The sequence below is a fragment of the Stegostoma tigrinum genome, chromosome 25, assembly GCF_030684315.1.
Source record: "Stegostoma tigrinum isolate sSteTig4 chromosome 25, sSteTig4.hap1, whole genome shotgun sequence".
NCBI lineage: Eukaryota > Metazoa > Chordata > Chondrichthyes > Orectolobiformes > Stegostomatidae > Stegostoma > Stegostoma tigrinum.
The window spans coordinates 9,314,828-9,338,714 of NC_081378.1; the positions used below are offsets into that span (position 1 = coordinate 9,314,828).

Here is a 23,887-nt window from a genome sequence, read left to right on the forward strand (position 1 = left end):
GCCAGGAAAGACCTAAAGAGAGAGCTCAAAAGAGCCAGGAGGAGACATGAGAAGTTGTTGGCGGATAGGATCAGGGTAAACCCTAAGGCTTTCTATAGGTATTTAAGGAATAAAAGAATGACGAAAGTAAGATTAGGGCCAATAAAAGATAGTAGTGGTAAGTTGTGTGTGGAGTCAGATGAGATAGGGGAAGCGATAAATGAATATTTTTCAACAGTATTCACTCTAGAAAACGACAATGTTGTTGAGGTGAATATTGAGATACAGGCTCCTAGACTAGGTGGGATTGAGGTTCACAAGGAAGAGGTATTAGAAATCCTACAGAGGGTGAAGATAGATAAGTCCCCTGGGCCAGATGGGATTTATCCTCGGATCCTCTGGGAAGCCAGGGAGGAGATTGCCGAGCCTTTGGCATTGATCTTTAACTCGTCATTGTCTACAGGAATAGTGCCAGATGACTGGAGGATAGCAAATGTGGTTCCCCTGTTCAAGAAGCGGAGTAGAGACAACCCTGGTAATTATAGACCAGTGAGCCTTACCTCAGTTGTGGGTAAAGTGTGGGAAAAGGTTATAAGGGATAGGATTTATAATCATCTAGAAAAGAATAAATTGATTAGAGATAGTCAGCACGGTTTTGTGAAGGGAAGGTCATGCCTCATAAACCTTATTGAGTTCTTTGAGAAGGTGACCAAACAGGTAGATGAGAGTAAACCGGTTGATGTGGTGTATATGGATTTCAGCAAGGCGTTCGATAAGGTTCCCCACAATAGGCTATTGTACAAAATGCGGAGGAATGGAATTGTGGGAGATATAGCAGTTTGGATCGGAAATTGGCTTGCTGAAAGAAGACAGAGGGTGGTAGTTGATGGGAAATGTTCATCCTGGAGACCAGTTACTAGTGGTGTACCACAAGGGTCGGTGTTGGGTCCACTGCTGTTTGTCATTTTTATAAATGACCTGGATGAGGGCGTAGAAGGATGGGTTAGTAAATTTGCAGAAGACACAGGTCGGTGGAGTTGTGGATCGTGACGAAGGATGCTGTAGGTTGCAGAGAGACATAGGTAAGCTGCAGAGGTGGGCTGAGAGGTGGCAAATGGAGTTTAATGCAGACAAATGTGAGGTGATGCACTTTGGTAGGAGTGACCAGAAGGCAAAGTACAGGGTTAATGGTAAGATTCTTGGTAGTGTACATGAGCAGAGAGATCTCAGCGTCCATGTACACAGATCCTTGAAAGTTGCCATCCAGGTTGACAGGGCTGTTAAAAAGGCATACAGTGTTTCAGCTTTTATTAACAGAGGGATCGAGTTCTGGAACGAAGAGGTTATGGTGAAGCTGTACAAAACTCTGGTGCGGCCCCACTTGGGGTATTGTATACAGTTCTGGTCACCGCATTATAAGAAGGATGTGGAAGCTTTGGAAAGGGTGCAGAGGAGATTTACTTGGATGTTGCCTGGTATGGAGGGAAGGTCTTACGAAGAAAGGCTGAGGGACTTGAGGCTGTTTTCATTAGAGAGAAGAAGGTTGAGAGGTGACTTAATTGAAGCATATAAAATAATCAGAGGTTTAGATAGGGTGGATAGGGAGAGCCTTTTTCCTAGGATGGTGACGGCGAGCACGAGGGGGCATAGCTTTAAATTGAGGGGTGAAAGATATAGGACAGATGTCAGAGGTAGTTTCTTTACTCAGAGAGTAGTAAGGGAATGGAACGCTTTGCCTGCAACGGTAGCAGATTCGCCAACTTTAGGTAAATTTAAGTCGTCATTGGATAAGCATATGGACGTACATGGAATAGTGTAGGTTAGATGGGCTTGAGATTGGTATGACAGGTCGGCGCAACATCGAGGGCTGTAATGTTCTATGTTCTATGAATGTAACTTCAGTCAATGAAATAAACCTGGAACAAAATGCTAATTTCAGGAAACAGGACCACCCAATTAACAAATTGTCAATAAAATGTTCCTGGCTCTCTTATGTCCTTTACGGAGTAAGATCAGGTGCCATTGCTTCACCTGGCCTTTAATAGCTCCACACTGCTGGAATGTGGTTGGCTCTGAAATGGAATACCAAGCCATTTAGTGACAGATGTTGGATCCTGGTTTGCCAGCAACACCTTCAACCTGTGAATGAATTAAACAAATCCTTGTTTGGATGACCATTATTGTCCTAAGCTTTTGCATTAAAACACAAATATTCACAAAACTAAATGAATTTCTCAATGAAATTTGATAGAACTCAGAAGTTAGAATTGTTTACTTGTGTCATAATTGGACCTGACATTAGTACTGAACAAGTCAGATTACTGAAGGGTCCCAACCCGAAACATTAACATTCGTGCTCCTCTGATACTGCCTGACCTGCTGTGTTCCTCCAGATTATAGTGTGAACCCTGACTTGCTGGTTCTAACTTCTTTTTTAAATCGTGGATATCAGTATCTGAGCATATACACAAGAGGCTTCAAGGTTTTAGCAAATATTTGTAGCTAAGGTTGTGGGTAAAGTTGTTGACTTGCTCGCCGAGTTGGCTTGTTCTCGTTCAGACATTTCATCACCATCATCAGTGAGGCCTCTGATGAAGCGATGTTGTTCTACTCCGCTTGGGATTTATACTGTCTGGTCTGTTATGGTGAATTGTGTCACTTCAGTTTTGTTCTGTAAGGGTTTGTATATGAGGCCCAGTTCTATCTGTTTGTTGATTACATTAAGAGTTGAGAACCATGCCTCTAGGAATGCCTATGCATGTCTATGTTTGGCTTGGCCTACTATGGTTATGTTGTCCCAGTTAAAAACAACATACAAACCCATATCGAAGAGAACCGTAAATGACACTATTTCACATAACAGACCATATAAATTCCAAGCGGAGTAGAACAACATCGCTTCATCGGAGACCTTACTGATGATGTCACCTTACATGGTGATGAAATGTCTGAACAAAAACAAGCCAGCTCCACGAGCAAGCCAACAACCTCATACAAGAGGCTGCTAGTGTACTTTTGATGTAAAAAAATTATTTATCTGGCTATTATCACATCGTTGGCAGTGCACAAAATCAGTCACCACGTGTCCTACATTCAACTGTGGCTATCCTTTAAACATTTTGCAATGGCTTTCAAGCACTTTGGAATGTCCAGGGCTTACGAAGGCATGATATATATCAGTCTTTCTTTTTCCTGTCTACTTTACTAAGTTGCCACTTATAGAAGTATGCTTTTCCATAGATATTCCAAACAGAGAACCCCTCCTAGTGCTGAAGGAGGCCACCCAGCCCATCACGTCTACACCAACTGTCTGAGGAGAATCTCACTAAAACTCAGCCCACACCTTATTGCCATTAACCCACGTTCACCATGGCTAATCCACATAGTCTGCTCAACATTAGACATCACAGACAATGTAGAATTGCCAATCCACCTAGCCTGCAAATCTTTGGACTGGGCAAGGAAACCAGAGCACCCAGCAGAAACAGGAAGAGTGTGCAAACTCCACACAGACAGTCACCTAAAACTGGAATCAAACCCAGGCCTCTGGCACTGTGAGGCAGCAGCGTTGATCACTGTGCCGCCTTATTCACCAGCAGGTACAGTAAATTTCCAAAGCTTGCTTTATTTCCAGCTGCTGTTATTAAATTTTTGTGGGGGAAAAATGTCTTTTTAGACATAGTGGTTAGTTATATTAGTCTAAGAATAATTTCTGCTCATTCCAATTGTCTAAAGCAATATTTTATAGGGGAAATGCTTATCTTCATTTGCGTCTTGCTTTTTACATTTAATGTTGTACATAAGAGAAGATTTTTCATTGAATTCTAATGTTATTAGCGTTTTACTTATACAGTGCAATATCTAAATGAACCAGGTAAACTCATTCATATGATAAAGATAATTCACTTTTTAATTTCATCTTAGAGCATGTAAAACATTTGTGGTGAGTATAACCTACCTTAACCAGTTAGTTTCCTGTTCTTATAATTGAGCTGAATAGCAGAGCAGAGCCAAGTGATAAGCAACTAGGCAGATAACATTTGACATCTTGACACAATATTACCGCAGCTCAGTAAAACTCTCAGCAAGGCAAGTGTCAAAACTTTCTATAAAGATTGTCACTTATTGCCTGTTTACTACTGATGTACAGCAGAGTTGTGCAGTAAACCTTCTAAAACTGTCTTTATGAGCTGTATAACCTGACGGAAAGGCTGTTTATACAGTTTCTCTGTTAATGAGGAATCCAGAAACACTGCCTGTTCTATTTGCAGGTCTGGAATACTGGGGATTCAATGTGAGAGCACCACTCATGTCTGAATCCATTTCCTTAACATCTTGCGTAAGATCCTGAGATTTGACACTATCTGGAGTTCTCAACCACCTCAAATACAATTTCAATCTCACTGTTCCCTGATAACTGCTCTTTTCACTCTTAGATTAAATGTGTAAAATTGATTTCCTGTGTCCCTTAAACAGAACAAATTGAGCTAGCTATTAATCTGAAAGATTTTCTTTGCTATTGAAATGTAAACTCTGGTTTTCAAAAAAAGGCATTTTTGCAGATTTGTGTTGTGTGTTCATTAAAAGGCATTCTTTTTCATTTATCACCCTTAGCTTTGATCATGGCTTAATTTTATATGAGTGTGGAAGCGTCCATACTTCTGGATCAGGAGGCCTGGGTTCAAGTTGCCAAACTGCCCCAGATGTCTGTTGTAACACGTGTGAACAAGTTGCTTAAAAGTACTTATGCCTTCGTTTTAACCTGCAAGAGCTCCCCCCAATTGCTAGCAAAATTATAGGACAACAACAGTCCTTTGAATGTTGTTTGGCTTTGCTTTCCAAAATAATCCAGTAATGTTTGCAGATTTGACTCCAAATGAGCTCAAATGGTAAGGCTCAGGCTGAAGGACCAATATGTTTCTTGTAGAACTGCCAGTTCTGTAGCAACACAAAGAATACACTCAGTTTTGTTTTACTAAAATTCCCAAGAGGCAGAACGTCTCCGTTTGGTGCTGGGCTGAAAAAAAGACTCAGAGTTATTAGATAAATAATTAAGTAATACGAAAGCTCAAATGTTTACTTTTGTTATTAAGATTAACATAATGTCTAATGAAATTTTCAATGCATTTTTTGTGCCACATCTTGATTAAGTAGCTCTTTGTTTCTCACTTTCACTTTGGGAATAACAACCTGCAGTAATGCAGTACTTTCTAATTTTGTGTAGAAAGAAAACATCCCTAAGCATGTCAAAGCCTGACCAGAATTTTTTTTTAACCGGTTGCATTTTTGAAGAGAGGCCTTTTGGAATGACTGTAAATCATTGCTTCCTAAAGCCACAATCCAACAGGTCATCTATATTTCCACCAGCCTTTGACCACACCATATATCTCAGTGATAAACTAGTTCCTTAAAGAAATATGAGATTTTTTAAAAAAGACTGAACAAGACAAGGTATTCACCCCATCAAGGCCATTCTTTATGTGTATGATTTGATTTATCTGCATTTTGCCCATCATACTTCATCTCCTGAGAGAAACATTTCTCCAAATATCTACTTAATTTTGCTACCTACATCATTCAACTTGAGCTGGTTACTTTCCACAGCTAGCATTCTCATTGTCTAAGCATAGAAGGAGCCATCTTTTTCCAAAGACTACTTGATCATCTCTGACTGTACTTGTATAACCTTTGTTTCCCTGCCTATTGTTTCATTCGTCACTTAGTCAACGTAACATTCAAGTTTTTTTTAAACTGGAAAAATCTGTCCATCTAAACAGCAGAAAACATCTTAATTTCTAAGCTTGCTGTGCTATCTATTTGCATTTTTTTGCTACAAAACAAATTGAATGATCTTACATCTACGTTATAAAATTGAATGTTATTGCATTGAAGCCCACTGCAAGAAGAACAATTATAGATCTGTGTTGCTAGTTCCTGAAGTCATCCAGCCTTTGTTTTCTGAATCATTTCCAGTTGTTTAATGGCCTTTAAAGGTACAGTGTTCAATATTTTATGCAATACTCAAAGCGTAACCATTGCAATAACCTATATCAGGTCACAGTTACTTTTTTCATCATGCAATCAAATACTCCTGAGACTCATTCCATTTCTTGAATTTGTGCTTTTTAACTGCCTTGCAATAACTAGAAACTTGTTGTTTGAATATTTTCTAATCATGTCAGAAAGCCTGCTCAATTTTTGACTTCTTCAGTCTCCAAATTGTCCAGTCTCCCCACATGCCTAAAGTATGAACTCTCTGAAGCCATTCCTGTGAACTTCTTGCATACTCTCTTCAATGCATTCAAATTCTTCCTGTAGTGTGGCAACCAAAACTGTCGACAATACTCTCACTGTTTCTAACAAATTACTGTTCCATAGAGGAGCAACTCTTAACAGATTAAAGGAATTCAAGGGTTAATTCCACTCTGATGTGAAGCAACCTTTATTTTTCAAAAGCAGATTGGATAAATTAACAGTTCATTATGTGATTTCGAATTCCTTCACAGATTTTATTGGGACGGGTAAAATGCCATTAGAATGACATCTTGCTTATCATACAATGTTAAGCATTCTTATACTTGTGATAAAATTAAATTCAAATTGATGAGCCTTATGTCATAACTATGTGATAAAAATTTATAGACTTATTAAAACCATTAAATGTAAGTTTGTGTGAATGATGAATTGGCAAATTGGGGTTTGCGAAGGTGCAGGCAGGCAGGAAGGATACATAAAAGGTTAAATCCGAATGCAATGAAGGTGTGAACATAGAGTGGTGAAGATAAGTTGGAACTGATGAAGAGGAGAGTAAAGGTCCAATGATGGAATGGTTGAGTTGAGGGTGGGCTTTTTGAGTAGAAGGGTGAGTGTATTATTGGAGAGGGGGGCAGGGAGGGGAATGGTTCCAATGCAAAGGTAGCTGGGAAAAAAATGTTAATGAAGACTGCAGTTAGGTGAAATACCTTAGCCACCAGGAATTTGTTGAGAAAATCTGAAGAGATATGACACGGAGAAGGGACAACAAGTTATAGAGCTGGACAACACAGCAGGCAAAGCAGCATCAGAGGAGCAGGAAAGTTGACGTTTCGGGCCCAGACCCTTCTTCAGAAAGCTTCTTCATTTCTGAAAAAGGGTCTAGGCCCGAAACATCAGCTTTTCTGCCCCTCTGATGCTGCTTGGCCTGTTGTGTTCGTCCAGCTCTACACCTTGTTATCTCAGATTCTCCAGCATCTGCTGTTCCTACTATCTCTGACATGGAGAAAAGTTGTACTTTAAGAGAATACGGGGTGTCATGGGGAAATAGAATGGTGGCATGAAGTGAGGACTAGAATGAAATCATTTAATTATGCTATTAACTTGGAATTTGTTATGACTAGACCCTAGGTAGGGTCCCCAATTTGTACCCAGTTCCAGAAGGGACACCCCAAACTGTTAAACTCCTGGATGAGGGGTGATAAACTGGCTCTACTTATTTTTTCATCCCCTCCTCCTCAGTTGGTTGCAATAAGGTTAAGTTGTAAAGGATCCCGTCCATTGTGGATACTTTTCTCCCATTGTGTTTTAAATGGAACTAATTTTAAACGGGCCTTCTTGAATTATCAAAGACAATGTGTTGATTAATGTCTAAATATGAGGAAAAATAGAAACACAACACTAATTTAGCCAAATAAGAGGTAAGTCTGAAAAGATAAAAATTTTTAAAAATATGAATCAGTCTCTGAATTGGTCATGAAGAGCAGATAAAATAATATTGTGGAAGCTGGTTATCAGGTCCTGCCAATAAAATTGACCTTGGCCTTTGAAAAGTTGATTTTCAACGTTTTGTGAGCAGAGAAGGTTGGTTGTCCTGGTTCCTTTCTTTAACAGGTTTGTAATACCTGGAATGAGATAGGTTACATAGTTTGTAATGTAAAGTATTTGATTTATAAATATTTCAATGCAATTGGTTTTGGTTTTTCTGAGTTTTGATCTAGTGAGATATGTTTCTCCTGTTTCTATGAATGGTTTAATGACTGTCTTATATTTCTGTAGCCCTGGTGATTTCTTTAAAAGCACAGTATTAGGGAGAGGCTTCCTAGTGAATAATGAGTTATGATTTACATCAGAAAGCTTTACAAGCAAATGAAGTGAACAGTATAGAATGTCAGGCTTTCACATAGAAATAATAAATGTGAGATAAAAATCAAAAGAACTGCAGGTGCTGTAAATTAGGAACAAAAACAGAAGTCGCTGGAAAAACTCAACAGGTCTGGCTGCAACTGTGAAGAAAAAATTAGAGTTAATGTTTCAGGCCTGGTGATCCTTCTTCAAAACGGTGAGATGTTGCATTTTGGTAAGGCAAGTCAGGGCATGACTTATACATTTAATGGGAGAGCCCATTAAATGTTGCTAAACAAAAGGACCTTGGAGTGGAGGCTCATAGTTCATTGAAAGTGGAGACACAGGGAAATAGTGTAGTGAAGAAGTCACTTGGTACACTTGCCTTTGTTGTTCAGAGCATTGAGCACAGACGTTGGGAGGTCATGCTGCACCTGAACAGGACATTAGTCAGGCCACTTTTAGAATGTTGTTCTTTCTGCTATTTGAAAGATTCTGTTAAACTTGAAAAGGTTGCAGACAAGATTTACGAGGATGTGGTGGAGGTTTGAGTTTGAGCAATAGGAGGGGCTGAGTAGACTGGGACTATTTCCCAGGAAGCATCGGAGACTGAGGGGTGACCTTATAGAGGTTTACAAAATCATGAGGGGCATGGATAGGATAAATAGCCAAGGTTCTTTTTCCTGGTATAGGGAGTCCTAAACCAAAGGGTATTATTTAAGGTGAGAGGGGAAAGATGTGGAATAAGCTGGCAAAGGAAATGGTGGAGGCTGATACAATTACATTTAAAAGGCATCTGGATGGGTAAATGAATAGGAAAGGTACAGTGGAATATGGGCCAAGTGCTGGTAAATGGGATTAGATTATTTTAGGATCTGGCCAGCATGGACGAGTTGCACTGACGGGTCTGTTTCCATGCTATACAACTCTATGGCTCTATCAATCTAATTGTCTCTTTTGGGGCTGAGGTGAATCACCCATGGCCCAAAAAAAAATGGCTTTTAGTTTAACAGCTTAAAATCCTGCTAAAGTTATGTGCATAAAATGTAGCTAGAGGTGTGCCACAAGGATCAATCCAAGGCCTCAATTTTTCACTATCCCATTGAACAGCTTGGAGGAGGGGGCAGAGTGTGATGTAGACAAATTGGCCGATGATACAAAAATAAGTGAAAGGCTAAGTTCTGATGAGGATGTATGGAATTTTCCAAGGGATAGATAGGTTGAGTGAGTGGGCAAGCTCAAGGCAGAATGGACTCTAATGTGCTAAAGTGTGACATCAAACATTTTGGCAGGGATAATAATAAGAAAGACTACAAAGATGTGCAGCACAGAGAGTCGAATGATCTTTTAAATGAAACATAAAAACTGTTAGCATAGAGGTGCGGCAAGTAAATAAGAGGGTAATGAAATTTTGGTCTTCATTGCAAGGAGATCGGAGTTTAAAAATAGGGAAGTCTTGTTTCAACTGAGCAGCATGTTGTTGAGGCCACACCTGGAATTCTGTGTTTAGTTTTAGTCCCTATTATTAAATAAGTGATGTACTGACATTTGAAGCTGGCCAAAAGAGATTCATTAGGCTGGCTCCCGGAATGATGAATTTGACTTCGCAGCACAGCTAACCAGCTAAAGCTTTTATTCAGTAGAGTTTGGAAGAATGAGGGAGTGACCTTATTGAACCATACAGATTCTGAGGGAGATTGACAGGGTAAATATTGAGTAGATGTTTCCGCCAGAGTGACAGTCTTCAACTAGATGCAGAATTAAGGGGATAATCATTTAAAAACAAAATGTGAAGTAACATCTTCTCCCAGAGAGTAGTGGATGTTAAACATTCACTTTCCCAAAAGAGCGCTTGTACATTCCCACTGTACTCATTTGAGTTCATGTGACAATAAAGCTAATTCAGATTATGTCACTGAAAGCATTTAAAATGCAGTGGATAGATTTTTGGAATATTGGGGAGTTGACGGCAATCAGGAGCCATCACAAAAGAGGAGTTGGAGCCTAGGGCAGATCAGCCTAACGTTTATGAAAAGCAGGATAGGCTTGAGAGGCCAAAAGGCCTACTTCTGCTCCTGTTTCTTAATTTCTTACATAAATACACTTAGGTTATGGCAAGCCAGGCTATTGGTGCCTTTGAGTGTATACTTGACACTTTGATGCTCAAAACCTGAGTAACATTAACTAACTTCACCATTTGGACATGAAAGCTCTCAAGAAGTAGAAACCTAAATCCAAAACATTGTTGCTTGGCAGCCAATAGGATACTACTTACTGTAATGAAGGCTGTTTTAATTCTCCCACTTTCAATCATTTCTTCTTGCCATATATCAAGTCTGGTTGAAAACCAATAAGAGCTTATAATTACAGGTGGACGTTCATCAGTTTATGTAAAAAATCTGACTGAAATATTCCTGTTTTCTGTGGTGAGCACAGAATCACATTACTGCACCTCCCTTTATCACAATTGTACAAGAATCCCCTATAGCATAACACTCTCCAAACCTACCTGTCTCTTTACTCTAAAAGATGCAAAAACACTTGTGTTGATGGTTGATAATTGTGTGTAAGTCCCCACATTATTTACAACCCATATTTCATGTTCATTAAAAATGCTTCAATGAGCTACAGGAATATCTTTATTTTTGGGTATGATCCTACCCAACACTCTACTTGCCAACAGAACCAAGCTAAACAGCAGTCAGGACAGAAGCCCACATCTTCTGTATTCTTGCCACCTCTGACCCATGGAGTCAAACGTATAGATTCCGACAGAGTGAAGTCAACGATCGCATGACATATTGCAACAGATGACATCTTGACATTGCCATATGCTTGAAGGCAGTCCTCACATTGTCAACAGGATCTGTTACCCGCAGAGGCACCTTCCTGAATCGTGACAACAGTTCTGGCAGCGAGCACTGGTGTTCATGCAATGTAGCACCTCCCCGGTTTCAATCAGGCCCCTTGCTGTGTATTTCCTGGCAATGAGTTGAATCGGCCAGCTTCGCTCTTTGGAAGGATCATTGCAGTCATATTCAGTGAGATTCTATAACAGCTTTACAGTTGACTCATTTCTGAAACAGATGGTATTTTTTTTCAGGCTGGAATTAAATGCAGCCTGAACCAACCTCCCAAATATCTCTTGGAGCTTTGAAGCGATATTAAGTTTGGCATAAACAATACTAGCGAGATGCACTGAGCATTCTCACCGACTAAGGTTTCTTCAATACTCAGGTGTGTTATCTACTTAAAAGCTATTAGCAAATTTACAATCCCACTTCATCTCCTTGCCAGCATTATAAAAAAAGACTGCAAAAACACCAAACTTGGCCAATTGTTGCAAAATAACTCTCAGCCGATTAACTCTTTGGTTTAAGATGTACATGTAAACTCGTACTTGGCCCTTGATCTTTCCACCAACTCACTGAGGCATCCTGTTCCTTAAATATGTGATTTATACCCATCTGTTATTGCAAAGATAATGTGCATTTTTTTAAATTGGGATCTTCACTGAACAGATAACATCCTGAATATAGTAACAATTCTTTCATCAGCCAGGAAAGTTTGAAACCAGATCATGGTGCGTCCCAAAACTTTTCTCTCTATGAAAGAATTCAGAGTAAAATGAACTGTCACACCTTGCCACCTCCCTCCCCCTTCCCAGTAAACAACAAAAGAAGAGCTGTCAATAATTCCATGTTAATTGACAAGTAGGTAAAATAGTAAAGCGAGAAAAAAGTTACACTGATGCAGTAAAGATTGCTCATCTGTAATCGCAGTCAGAGCACATTAATGGTGAATTGTCGAGGACACTTTGCTCTGTGCAACCTGAATTGTATTTGATGTGCAAATGGTTGATGCTAGCACTGGGAACATTGAGTACAGAATGCTTATTCCCCAACATTGGTATCCTTCAGCTTCATGCATACACTACCCGAAACAATTTTGATAGAAAATGATTTCCCCTGGTTTTGGCATATCAGAATTGAGTTCCAAAATTTAGAGTGGTGTAAATGTCATGTGCATTTTTTATGTAATTCAGTTAAGTATATACTTGTAGACCACTTCTGCAGCTTCAAATTTTTTATATTTTTAATGGAAGCCTGGAGTACATAGTGGCACAATGCATTAGCCTACTTTAGTTTCACATCAGCTCTCTGTTAATGTAATGGTCTTAATGAACTGAGTTTGTTACACTTTAACCAATTTCCGGTGAATTAAACCGAGAGTGCAAGTACAACATAAATTGCATCTCGTTTTTCAGTTGCCCCCCCCCCCCCCGCCTTTGGTATTGGTGTGGGGTTGGGCATTGGAGAGTTCAAAAATCTACTGCCAGCACACAGGCACAGCTTTCAAAACAGGATTGAATATGTACTAGAGGACAAGAAATTTTCAAAGGATATGGATAAAGAATACAGGATTAGGATTATTTGGAGAGCTCTGTTAAATAACCAATACGATGCAAAATGGACTGAATAAATCCCTTTCGGGCTGTGTGTTTCCAAAGTCGCTGGAGGTGGGCTAGAGTTTTATTCTGTAACTTTGCACCCCACTAATTGATGCTGGTGGGAATAAAGACAAAGTACAGAACTGGAAAAGACTGAGTCCCACTGGGGATTCTGAACTTTGAGAATGCTCCATTTCTCATATCCTTCAAAACACCATTTCTGCTGAATATCTATCAAGTTCGCCAAATTATTCCATTTTTATTGGGGTCCATGATTTTCTCCACCTTACACTGGATTACAAAGATCCCAAGTGACCGTTGACCTGCCCTGACGGTTGTCAAGTTGATGGTGATCTCAGCATTTTTGTAACATTTTGGGAAGCAATGCACCCTCTCATTTGTTGCAGTGATCTCCGAGACCCATGTGTTGCATTGACTTCCGGTTCTGGAGGTCAATGTATCAGCTCACCGATTACGCGCAGAATCCTGGGGGCACCTCAGTGCACCTTAGAGGGAATGGTGCTTGATTCAGTTTTAACGATTATAACAATTCAATTTTCTGTGCTCAGGGCTAAAGACCCATGTCCTGATTTGCTTTACTAAACTGTGATGGATAGAGAGAGAGTGCAAGTAGAACAAGGAAGTCTAACATGGTAACAAAAAACTGAAAGCACTGTGGATGCTAGCAATCACAAACAAAACCAGAAATTGCTGGGAAAACTCAGCAGGTCTGGCAGCATCTGTGGTGAGAAAGCAGAGTTGACATTACGAGGTCCAGTGACCCTTATTGAGAACCACTAGTAGCTAGGAAATGTTGGTATTTATGCAGAAGACAGGATGGTGTGGAGGGGTGGCGGGGAGAAAAAGGAGGAGTAGCTGGAAGAACAGAACCTCATTTTTCCACTTAGGGTTTGAGCACATTCGCCTTACCCCAACCCTCAAACCCCAGGCCTAGTCATCACCTGGGCTGCTACCAAACACAGCCCACTGCCAGCCACTAATAATGCCCATTAGCAGTTATATATTCTCATAGACTAACCTTTACTCATTCGTCTGTTCAACTGTTTTTCTCTTTCTTTGGGCTTTATCTCTATCTATCATTTACTCTTCACCCTCCTCCAACCTCATCTACTGCATAAATGCTGAGCTACAGTTCTTAAGGGTAGTTGAACCCGAAATGTTAACTCTGCTTTCTCTCTCCACAGGTGTTGCCAGACCTGCTGAGTGTTCCAGCAATCTGTGTGATTGTTTGAGCCTAACATGACATTTTGCAATCTGAAACCGCATTGAACCAGTAAGCCTTTTCTTTGGTTCCACTGGGACGCAAGATTCAGAGGAGGCTATTCAGCCACTTGCCGCTTCTCCATCATGCATGAAATTAGATCCTGGCTGACCCTCAATTTAACTGAATCAACCTTAAAATGTCTGTGGTTACAGGTCTGAGGCAGGGAGCCCTCTGGTGAAGACTTGCTGACTCCTCAAAACCTATCCACAAGACAAGTCAGGATAAGATAATAGGAACAGCCGATGCTGGAGTCTGAGATAGCAAGGTGTAGAGCTGGACGAACATAGTAGGCCAGGCAGCATCAGAGGAGCAGGAAAGCTGGCGTATCAAGTCTGAACCCTTCTTCAGAAACGATGGAGGGTAAAGGGGCTCTGAAATAAATAGAGAGTGGGGGCAGCAGTGATACAAGATGGGAGAGAAGATAGACAGGTCAAGGAGGCAGAGATGAAGCTAGTAAAGGTGAGTATAGGTAGGGAGTTGGAATGGCGGTTGGTCAGTGAGGAGGGAGGGGCAGGTACGGGTAGGTGGGAGGGAAGACTGACAGGTCAAGGAAGCAGCGTGGGGGTGGGGGGGGCAGAAAGAGTGGGACTTGTTTTGGGATAAGGTTGGGGGTGGAAGATTTTGAAGCTAGTAAAGTCCACATTGAGACCATTGGGTTTTAGGCTTCCAAAGTGGAATATGAGGTGCTGTTCCCCCTGTTTCCGGCTGGCATTGTGGTGACACTGGAGGAGGCCCAGGATGGACATGTCGTCCAGGGAATGGGAGGGGTGTTGAAGTGGATCACGACTGGGAGATGTTGTCGTTTGTTGCGAACTGAGCGTAGGTGCTCTACAAAATGGCCTCCAAGACTCTGCTGGGTCTTCCCACTGTAGAGGAGGCCACATTGGGAACAGCAAATATAATAGAACACATTAGCGGACGTGCAGGTGAACATCTGTTAAATCTGAAAGGTATTTTTGGGCCTGGGATGGGGGTGAGGGAGAGGTATAGGTAACAAGTGTAACACTTCCTACAGTTTTTTGGGAAAGGTGCCACAGGATGTGGGGCTAGTGGGAGTGTGGAGTGGAGAGAGCAGACTCTCCGGAAGGCAGATAAGTGGGGAGGGAAATATATCCTTTTTAGTGGGGTCAGATTGCAGGTGACAGCAGTGACAGAGAATGATGCACTGAATCCGGAGATTAATGGGGTGATACATGAGGATGTGGGGAATTCTCTCTTTTTTATTCGCAGGGAGGGAATGCGAGGGCTGAGGTGTAGGAAACACAAAAGATGCGGTCGAGGATGTTTTTCACCACTGTAAGTGGGTGGTGGAATTACAGTCCTTTAAAAACAAGGTCATCTGGGATGTCCAGGAGTAGAATGTCTCATCTTGGGAGCAGAGGTGGCGGTGACAGAGGAATTGGGATAAAAGGATCCCATTCTTGCAGGAAGGTGAGTTATAGGAGGTGTAGTTTAGGTGGCTGTAGGAGTCGGTGGGCTTGAACAAGATATCAATCTCCAGGTGGTTACCAGAGATGGAGACAGAGAGGTCCAGGAATTAGAGCGAGGGTATCAGAGATGGTCCAGGTGAACTTAAGGTTGGGGTGGAAGGTGTTAGTAAAGTTGATGAACTGTTCGAGCTTCTCGTGGGAGCACAAGGTGACGCCGAAACAGTCATCGATGTAACTGAGGAAGAGGTGGGATTTAGGGCCAGTGTAGGTATGGAAGAGGGACTGTTCTATGTATCCTACAAAGAGGCAGGCATAGTTTGGGCCCACGTGGGTTCCCATAGCCACCCGTCTCATCTGTAGGAAGTGGGAGGAGTTGAAGGACAAGTTGTTAAGGGAGTTCGGTAAGGCGGATAACGGTGTCGGTGGAGGGGGACTGGTTGAGCCCTCCACTTCTTCCTCCCCTACGCTGCCCCCTACCTCCACCCCAGGCCCCAAGAAAACCTTCCACATTAAACAGATGTTCACCTGCACATCTGCTGATGTGGTCTATTGTATCCGCTGTTCCCATTGTGGCCTCCTCTACACTGGGGAGACCAAGCGAAGGCTCAGAGTCCGCTTTGTGAAGTGCCTATGCCCGGTTCACAACAAACAACAACACCTCCCAGTCGCGAACCAATTCAACTCCCCCGCCCACTCCCTGGACGATGTGTCCATCCTGGGTCTCCTCCAGTGTCACAACAGTGCCACCTGGAAACTGAAGGAACAGCACCTCATATTCTGCCTTGGAAGCCTACAACTCAATAGTCTCAATGTGGACTTTATTAGCTTCACGGTTGAGCTGCAGCCTGCTGAGAGCAACTCTGAACAACTTGGATTCCAATATCAACCTGTACTTCTGAAGCTCCCCAGCCAACATACAGTTACTGGAGTGCTTCAAAAGTAGGAATGGGTCATAGGATCTGTTTCCATACTGTGCGATTCTTGGGTCCAACTCGTCCATGCTCACCAAGTTTCCCAAATTAACGTAGTCCCACATGCCTATGTTTGGCCCATATCCCTTTAAACCTTTCTTATTCAAGAATTGATGAGTGAATAAAAAATTAAGTGTGCACTTTAAAAATATTGTTTTACACGTTTATATGATGAATTACCTCTTGGTCTCTAATAAATAAACATTCATAATTATATACTGAATGTACACATCCATACACATGCATCATATATTGAAACATATGTATTGATACAAATGAATGTAAATATACTGAATGCTGCTTAACCACTGCTCTACTTTTGTTGCCATTTCTTGTTGCTTTGATATTCAAGTGTTAATATGGGCTCAAACTGAAAAATAGTTAGGAAAGCACTGTACTAAAGTCTGCGTAACTTCTGCAGATAAAGCAGGTCACAGATTGCAATTAAATGGAAGTACCCAAGGAGAACTGAAACAGTTCGACAAATGGTGCGTCACAAGTTGTGTTCAGAGCCACAATATTAAAAAGCCCATGCACAGCAGGGTCAGAGGGCAGCATTCAAAGAATCATTCCAGGTGTGCCTCCTTCATCCAAACTCAATGGTGGCACATTTCTGAAGCATACCACAATAAATCAAAAGTTCACTCGGGAAAGCCACTAATCAGAAGGGCATTGAAGTAACTTGGACAAGGATGACCTGCCCAAGAAAGTACTCAGGAAGGAAGAACAATTGTTAGGGATTCCTTCTCTTCTTGAAGATGTCCTCATCTACCCTCACTAGTCCAGTGAAAAGACCCTCTCCTGTTGTTTGATGTGTGGGGAGATAAATCAGTGCCTTGCTTCTTTGCTGCCTTCATCATAGATTAGAAAATGATGACCATAAATAAATACTAAAGCCCCATTTATAGCACCAACCCTGTAGAGAGTGCATTAAGTTTGAATCAAGATGATCCAAACATAATGGAATCTCTTGGGGTTTATGCTTACAGCTGCACTGATTCGCTTCATGCTCCAGACAATTTTACATTATCAGCCCAATGTATGTACTGAGCACTCATTCTCTGAAGGACTAAATGCAAAAAGATTAGTATCATATAATTATATTGGCCTGAGTCATGACTCACACTTTGTAACACGGTCAGCTCCCAAGTAACAAGTTGAAAGTGTTTAACAACAACTATCAGAATGTTTTTATTTTTTCTAAAAAAAATGCAAGATTGAGATTGACCAAAATATTCTTACAAATCTTGGAATCCCATAGAATAGCAATATACACAATTTATTCACTGGCTCCAGTTATCGGAAATAGCTGCAGCTATCCGAATTTTCACTTTCACAGTAAGATGATGCAAACCACAGAAGACAATCCACAAGATTCCTGAATTCCCAGGTAGTGAAAACAGAACTTGATTTATTTATTCACTTTTAACCAGTTGCCCTTAGTTTGAACAGAGTAAATAGTCTTCTGTCCTCGTTGATAGTTTTGCCTATTTGTTCGAAGTAGTCAGTGTGAGTTTTCAAGTGCTACCATATATGCCAAATATATGTTTAATATTTCTATTTATTCACTACCTCTTCTCCATGTTACAAATAATATTGCATCCAAGCACTCTGTTGTATCATGTTGCAAGTAAAAATGGTAAAAATCACAGTTTAAGGCTCTTTATCTGAGAGCACACAGCATTTGTAATGACATAGATGAACTGATAGCACAAATAGACACAAATGATTATGACTTGATGGCAATTATGGAAATATGGTTGCAAGGTGACCAAGAATGGGAACTCATTATTCAAGGGCATTCGATGTTCCTGATGAGTAAGGAAAAATGGAAAATAGTTGGGGTAATTTAGTCATAAAGGAAAATATCAGTGCAGTGGTAAATTGTGCTGCAGGTGCAATGAACTGTGATACGCAATCAGTTTGGGTATTAAAAAAAAAGGAATAGCCAGGGAAAGAAGTAATGATTAGGTTTCATCCACAGCCCCAAAAGTGTAGGACAAAGGATACATTGAAAAAGACTGAAGGCATAAAGAAAAAAGTGTAGGAATTGGTATGGTTGATGTTAATTTGCAAACTGACCAAACAAATCAGTTAGACAAATGTAACATAGACAACAGATTAGTAGAGTGTGTTAGAATTGTTTCTTAGAGTAGTATGTTGCAGAAGCTCCTAGGAACTAGACTATTTTAGATATAGTAATATAATGAGGTAAGATTAATAAGAGATCTAGTCGATAAGGATCCTTTAGGGTATTGCAATCACAACATGATGGGTCTAGGTCCGAAACATCAGCTTTCCTGCTTCTCTGATGCTGCTTGGCCTGCTGTGTTCATCCAGCCGTACACCTTGTTATCTCATGGTGTAATTTCAAATTCAGTTTGAGGGAGAGCAACTTGGGTCTTAAATCTATGCCCCCAACTTAAACAAGGAATTTGAAAATACAGTTCTCTGAAACAGGCAGTGATCAATAGATTAAGATGAAAGTCAATGGATGAAACAGTGACAGACTTTTAATCAGATATTTAACAGCGATCTGTAAAATTTATTCTGGTCAAAAAGAAGGATTCAATGAGATGGAGACCATCTGTGATTAACAAGGAGCAGATCCTATCAAAAACTAATGCATGAAAACAGCAAAACACTAGTGATAGGGCAGAAGATTGTAATATTTTAGAAACCAGCAGCTCATATTAGAAAGCTGAAAAAGAGGAATTATGAACAAAAATTGGCAAGAAATAGTAAAAGAAACAACAAAAGCTTCCATGTATATATAAAAAGAAACTGTAGCTAAAGTGAATGTGGGACACTTAGAGGACGCTGGGGAATTATTAACAGGGAAATAGCAGATAATTTAAACCAATTTTCAGCTAGGAGTCTAGAGATCAGCAACATTTTATTTATCCATATGATGTTAGCATCTCTGGCTGGGCCAGAATTTATTGTGTCACTGAGAAAGCAAAAGTGAGCTGCCTTTCTAAACCTTTGCAGTCCATTTGGTTTAAGTAGGCTCACACTGTGATTCAGGATGGAGTTCCAGGATTTTGAGCCAGTGACGCTGAAGTAACAGCAATATATTTTCGAATCAGGATAGTAAGTGACTTGGAGGGGAAACTGTATGTGGTGGTGTTTCCATGTACCTGTTGCCGTTGTCCTTTCAGATTCTAGTTGTCATGGGTTTGGAAAAAGCTGTCTAAGGATCCTCGATGAACTCCTCCTTGCATCTTGGAAATGGTACACATTGCTAGCTGCCTCACCATCAACACATGTTGGTGGAGGTCTCAGAGAACTGCTCAGCTTCCTCGTTTAGTGCCCTCCCTCACCATCACCACCTGCTGCTGGACAACCCATTACATTATGAAATTTGTGATTTTTACAACATTTGTTTTGCTTTTTGGCCACCAACCTCTTAATTCAGGATTGCTGTGACCGTACTAGCGTAATTGTTCTGGTGATTTGTAGAGCAGCATTGGGCAAAGATTCACTTATCACTGAGCTTTATGGGCTGTATCCATGGTGATGCCATACACACACAAATAGCTCCAGGCTCTCTGTAACAAGATACTGATCTCACAATTCCAATCTGGATGATCCAAACTTGATAGGGCCCTCTATTCACAGCTGCATTGATTCCATAACTTCCTGAGCAATTTCACATAGCCTGTGGCCAAAATAGTGTGGCCAGCTTGTTTTTGTGCCTGTCCCAGATTGCAGAAAGGCCATCTATACCTTACAAACAACTCTCTATGCTTCTAAAGCCAAAGGCCTGCAAAGTAAATGGAGTTTACAGTTGGTTCCATGCACTAATAGCCCAGGAAGTCCATCATCACTCATTGCATGTGTTATAAACTCCCAAATTGCACACTTATTTGTGCGAATTTTATGTTCATTTAAATGGGCAGAATGCAGAACAGATTCGCCAGAGGTTTATTGGGGATGAAGGTCTTCAGCGAAGCAGGAGGACTTGAGGCTGGGATTGTTCTCTTCAGAGGTAGAGGCTTAAGGCGCTTTAATACAGATGATTAAAATTATGTGAGGCTTTAGGAGAAAAGATTGGAAGACAGTGCTTCCACTAGAAGAAGGATCAGCAACCTGAGGGTACAGATTTAAGATAACTGATGAATAAGCTGGGGAGGAGATGGAGTGATTTCTTTGTATCCAGCAAGTTATGATAATTTTGAAAGTGCTGTCTGCAAGGTCAGTTTAAAGAAGCAGTTTAAATAGAAAATTACAAGGCTGTAGAAAGCACAGGCTTAAAAGGGAAACAGTGGTAATGCCACTGGATTAATAAATCCAGAGCCTGAAGTAAATATTTTGGGGATGTGAGCCTGAACCCCCTGTCAACTAAAGATCAATGAGGGATAGGCGGCAAATATATTGCCAGCAACATCCATATCCCATTCAAGGACGTTTTTTCTCAATGGGGAAACAACATGCAACTCACTTTTTCTTTGTACAGGTATAATAGGCTGAATGGCCACCTGCGTTTGCACGATTTCCAAGAATGAAGCATTTTCTTCAAGATTTGCCACCTAAGTCAACATCAAACATGCCATCCTCAGATACAACATAGGTTACACATTGAGCAAATACTCTCTAATGTCTTAAAGTACCTTAATAGATTACCTCCATTTTATACATGCAACACTTCTGCTTCTCACAAAAGCAAGTCTTCTGGTTTCTCTCAGCCAGGTATCCAATTAGTGTGAAGCTGTCCACAGAAAATGCTGTAGACCCCCGCTTACCAGGAGCTGCAATGGGACTTCTGAATGTAGCTTTAAAATGGACTTTCAGAGCTGTCAAGTTAAAGGAAACGTTCATCTCATCATTTCAGGCTGCATATTCAAACTAAAGTGCCAGAGACAGAAGAGCACTAATGAAATCCATGCCCCATTTGACAAGAAAAAAGTTCAACTTATCAATACTTGGCACTGTCAGCAAATTGCCTACTGGTCTTCAAAGTCAATGTGTTGCTGTATTTGCCATAGTCTGCTCGGCTGGAAAGTTGTTCGAGATTCATGCCGTCATTGTTCAGGAAGCCGGAAGTTGAGAACAAGTTAAAGAAGCTCCTTTTTGAGCCATTTGCCGACTTACAGATGGCAGGGGGAGTAGGGAAGTGCTGGAGAAAGGGTATCAAAGCTGACTATTCAAGAAAATAATTAGATGTGCACTTGCAACACCAAGTTATGCGCAGAAAATGCTGGAAAATGGGATTTGAATAGTTAGATGGTTGCTTTTGATTGGTGCAGACTCAAGAGTCTGAAAGGCTTTTCTCTGTGTTGTACACCTCCATGGTTCTTAGACTTAACTGAAGCTTTGGAGATAATTAGTAAGAATGATTAAAACAAGTCATTTATTATGATGGCGTTTTGGACATGCATATGGTCACAGAAATTTGAGGGTGCATACATGAGGATCAATGGTCGGCACAACATTGTGGGCTGAAGGGCCTGTTCTGTGCTGTACTGTTCTATGCTCTATGAAAAGTTCAAATACCAAGTGCATAAATTTAATAAAAAATTAGGAAGCCCTTGACTAAGAGAGGAACCTGGGGAGAATGTCTCACCAATAGTAATAAGGTACCAGAGATCAGGAATAAGCATTTGATTTGAAGAACAAATTAAGTGTGGAGCTGAAGGAAATAGCAGGCCAGGAAGCATCAGAAGAACAAGAAAGCTGGCGTTTTGGGTTGGGACCCTTCTTCAGAAGTGCGGTAGAGGAAGGGTGCTCTGAAATAAAGGGGGGGTGGGAGGCGTGGTGATAGCAGGTAGATAGTGGTGGGGATTGGTCAGTGAGGTGAGAGGAGCAAATAGGTGGGAGAGAAGATGGACAGGCCAATGAGGTGAGGATGAGGGGGGAGGGATCTGATCTTGGGATGAGGTCAGGGGTGGGAAGATTTTGAAACTAGTAAAGTCCACAATGAAACCATTGAGTTGTAGGCTTCCAAGGTGGAATATGATGTGCTGTTCCTCCAGTTTCCAGGTGACATCGTTGTGACACTGGAGAATGCCCAGGATGGACATATCATCCAGGGAGTGGGAGGGGGAGTTGAAGTGGTTCGAGATGGGTAGGAGTTGTTGTTTGTTGCAAACCAAGCTTGGGTGCTCTACAAAATGGTCTCCAAGCCTCGGCTTGGTCTTCCCAATGTAAGGGAGGCCACAATCAGGAAAAACATATATAATAGATCACCTTAGAGGATGTGCAGGTGAACATCTGTTCAAGGTAGAATTTGTTTTGGTGCCTGGGATGTTGGCGGGGTGGGGGGGGGGGGGGGTGGCGGCGGAGGTATAGGGTCAGGTGTGGCACTTCCTACGGTTGCAGGGAAAGGTGCCGGAGGTGGTGGGGCTAATGGGGAGTGTGGAGCAGATGAGGGAGTCATGGAGAGAGCAGTCCCTCCAGAAGGCAGATAAGGCTGGGGAGGGAAATATATCCTTCGTAGTGGAGTCAGAGCTCCCCGCTATGTTATCTCAGATTCCAGCATCGGCAGTTCTTACTATCACTGGGTAGGTTAAAGAACAATCATTCACATACTCAATTTTAATAGACTTCATTGATGATTCTGAACATAATCCTTGTTTTCAGGATTTCAAAGCACTGTTGGGCTGTTTACAGGAAGGTTGAAACATTTGTATTTGTGAAGGACCATTCTCATGAATATCTAAAGGTGCATTATATGTTGCCTTATCTTAAAAAGAAGAAGAAAACAGCTTTAGCCTGAATTAGTTTGAAGGCTATTAGATTTATTTGCATGTTGAGTAATGTATGGATGGCATATGAGAAAGAAAATTGAGCTAATTCACAAGGGAATTAAAATACACAGTTTAGAAGATACTACTTCAGGTTTAATAAAGGACTGGAACTGTGGATAAAATGTTTATTTGTGGACCCTCATTTGTGACATCGTTAAGTGTTGTGAACACACCAAATTGATGTAGAAGCTATAATAGTTTCACTATACCCTGACTGATTTGTAAAATAATGAACCTAAACTATGTCTCACAGGCATCCCAGTAGATTTGGCTCAGATTGGCTCAAATTGCAGATCAGGAATTCAAGCGGCAGGTCAGCACTGAAGATTTGTGGCACTCCCAATTTTTCAGTGACTTATATCTCTAGTACTCTGAGCTGAAATTTGAACCCTTATCCATGCTTCTTGATCTGCATTAATTGAAATCTATTGGTTTAGCATGTAAGTGATTACTTATCCCACTCCAGCCAGATTCCCCAGTCTGCATTCCAAATGAGTCTGAAAATATCTTGCGATTAGAACTGGGTTTATCCTTTCATTTCCTGATCTTGTTTTAATCCTACTTTTCACAAAATTACAGAAACTCTACACCCCACCACCACCCCCCACCCCACCAGTTATTAGGCATATCCATTTGGAAAGGCTTGAGACAGTCTGATAATATTCATATATGAGAGAAGTGCCTGACACACTTTTATCTTTTGTGCTATCCTCAATACAAGTTTTACAACAGCTCTACCTGTTAATTATGTTGAGTTTTCTCATAAGGGAAGAGAGAAAAGTTTCACGAGCTTTATTTTATGTTTTCTTTTTATCTGTCTAAGGAGATCTCTGGGGTGCACAATTATTCAAACTAACAATAAAGGTATGGTGAATAAAGTTGCTCCATTCCGTGCAGCTACATTTCCAAAACACCAGTGCAGTGCA

The 23,887-nt window shown here is 41.0% G+C and overlaps 1 long non-coding RNA gene across 2 annotated transcripts in view; it reads left to right on the forward strand.

Moving 5' to 3' along the window:
• The window catches only part of LOC125463327 (uncharacterized), a 74,062-nt gene that overhangs the window by 42,727 nt on the left and 7,448 nt on the right, over positions 1-23,887 (forward strand). For both annotated transcript variants that reach the window (XR_007249810.2, XR_009447239.1), the window contains one exon: positions 3,220-3,578. This is a non-coding gene — a long non-coding RNA (uncharacterized LOC125463327). The remainder of the gene's footprint in view (positions 1-3,219; positions 3,579-23,887) is intronic.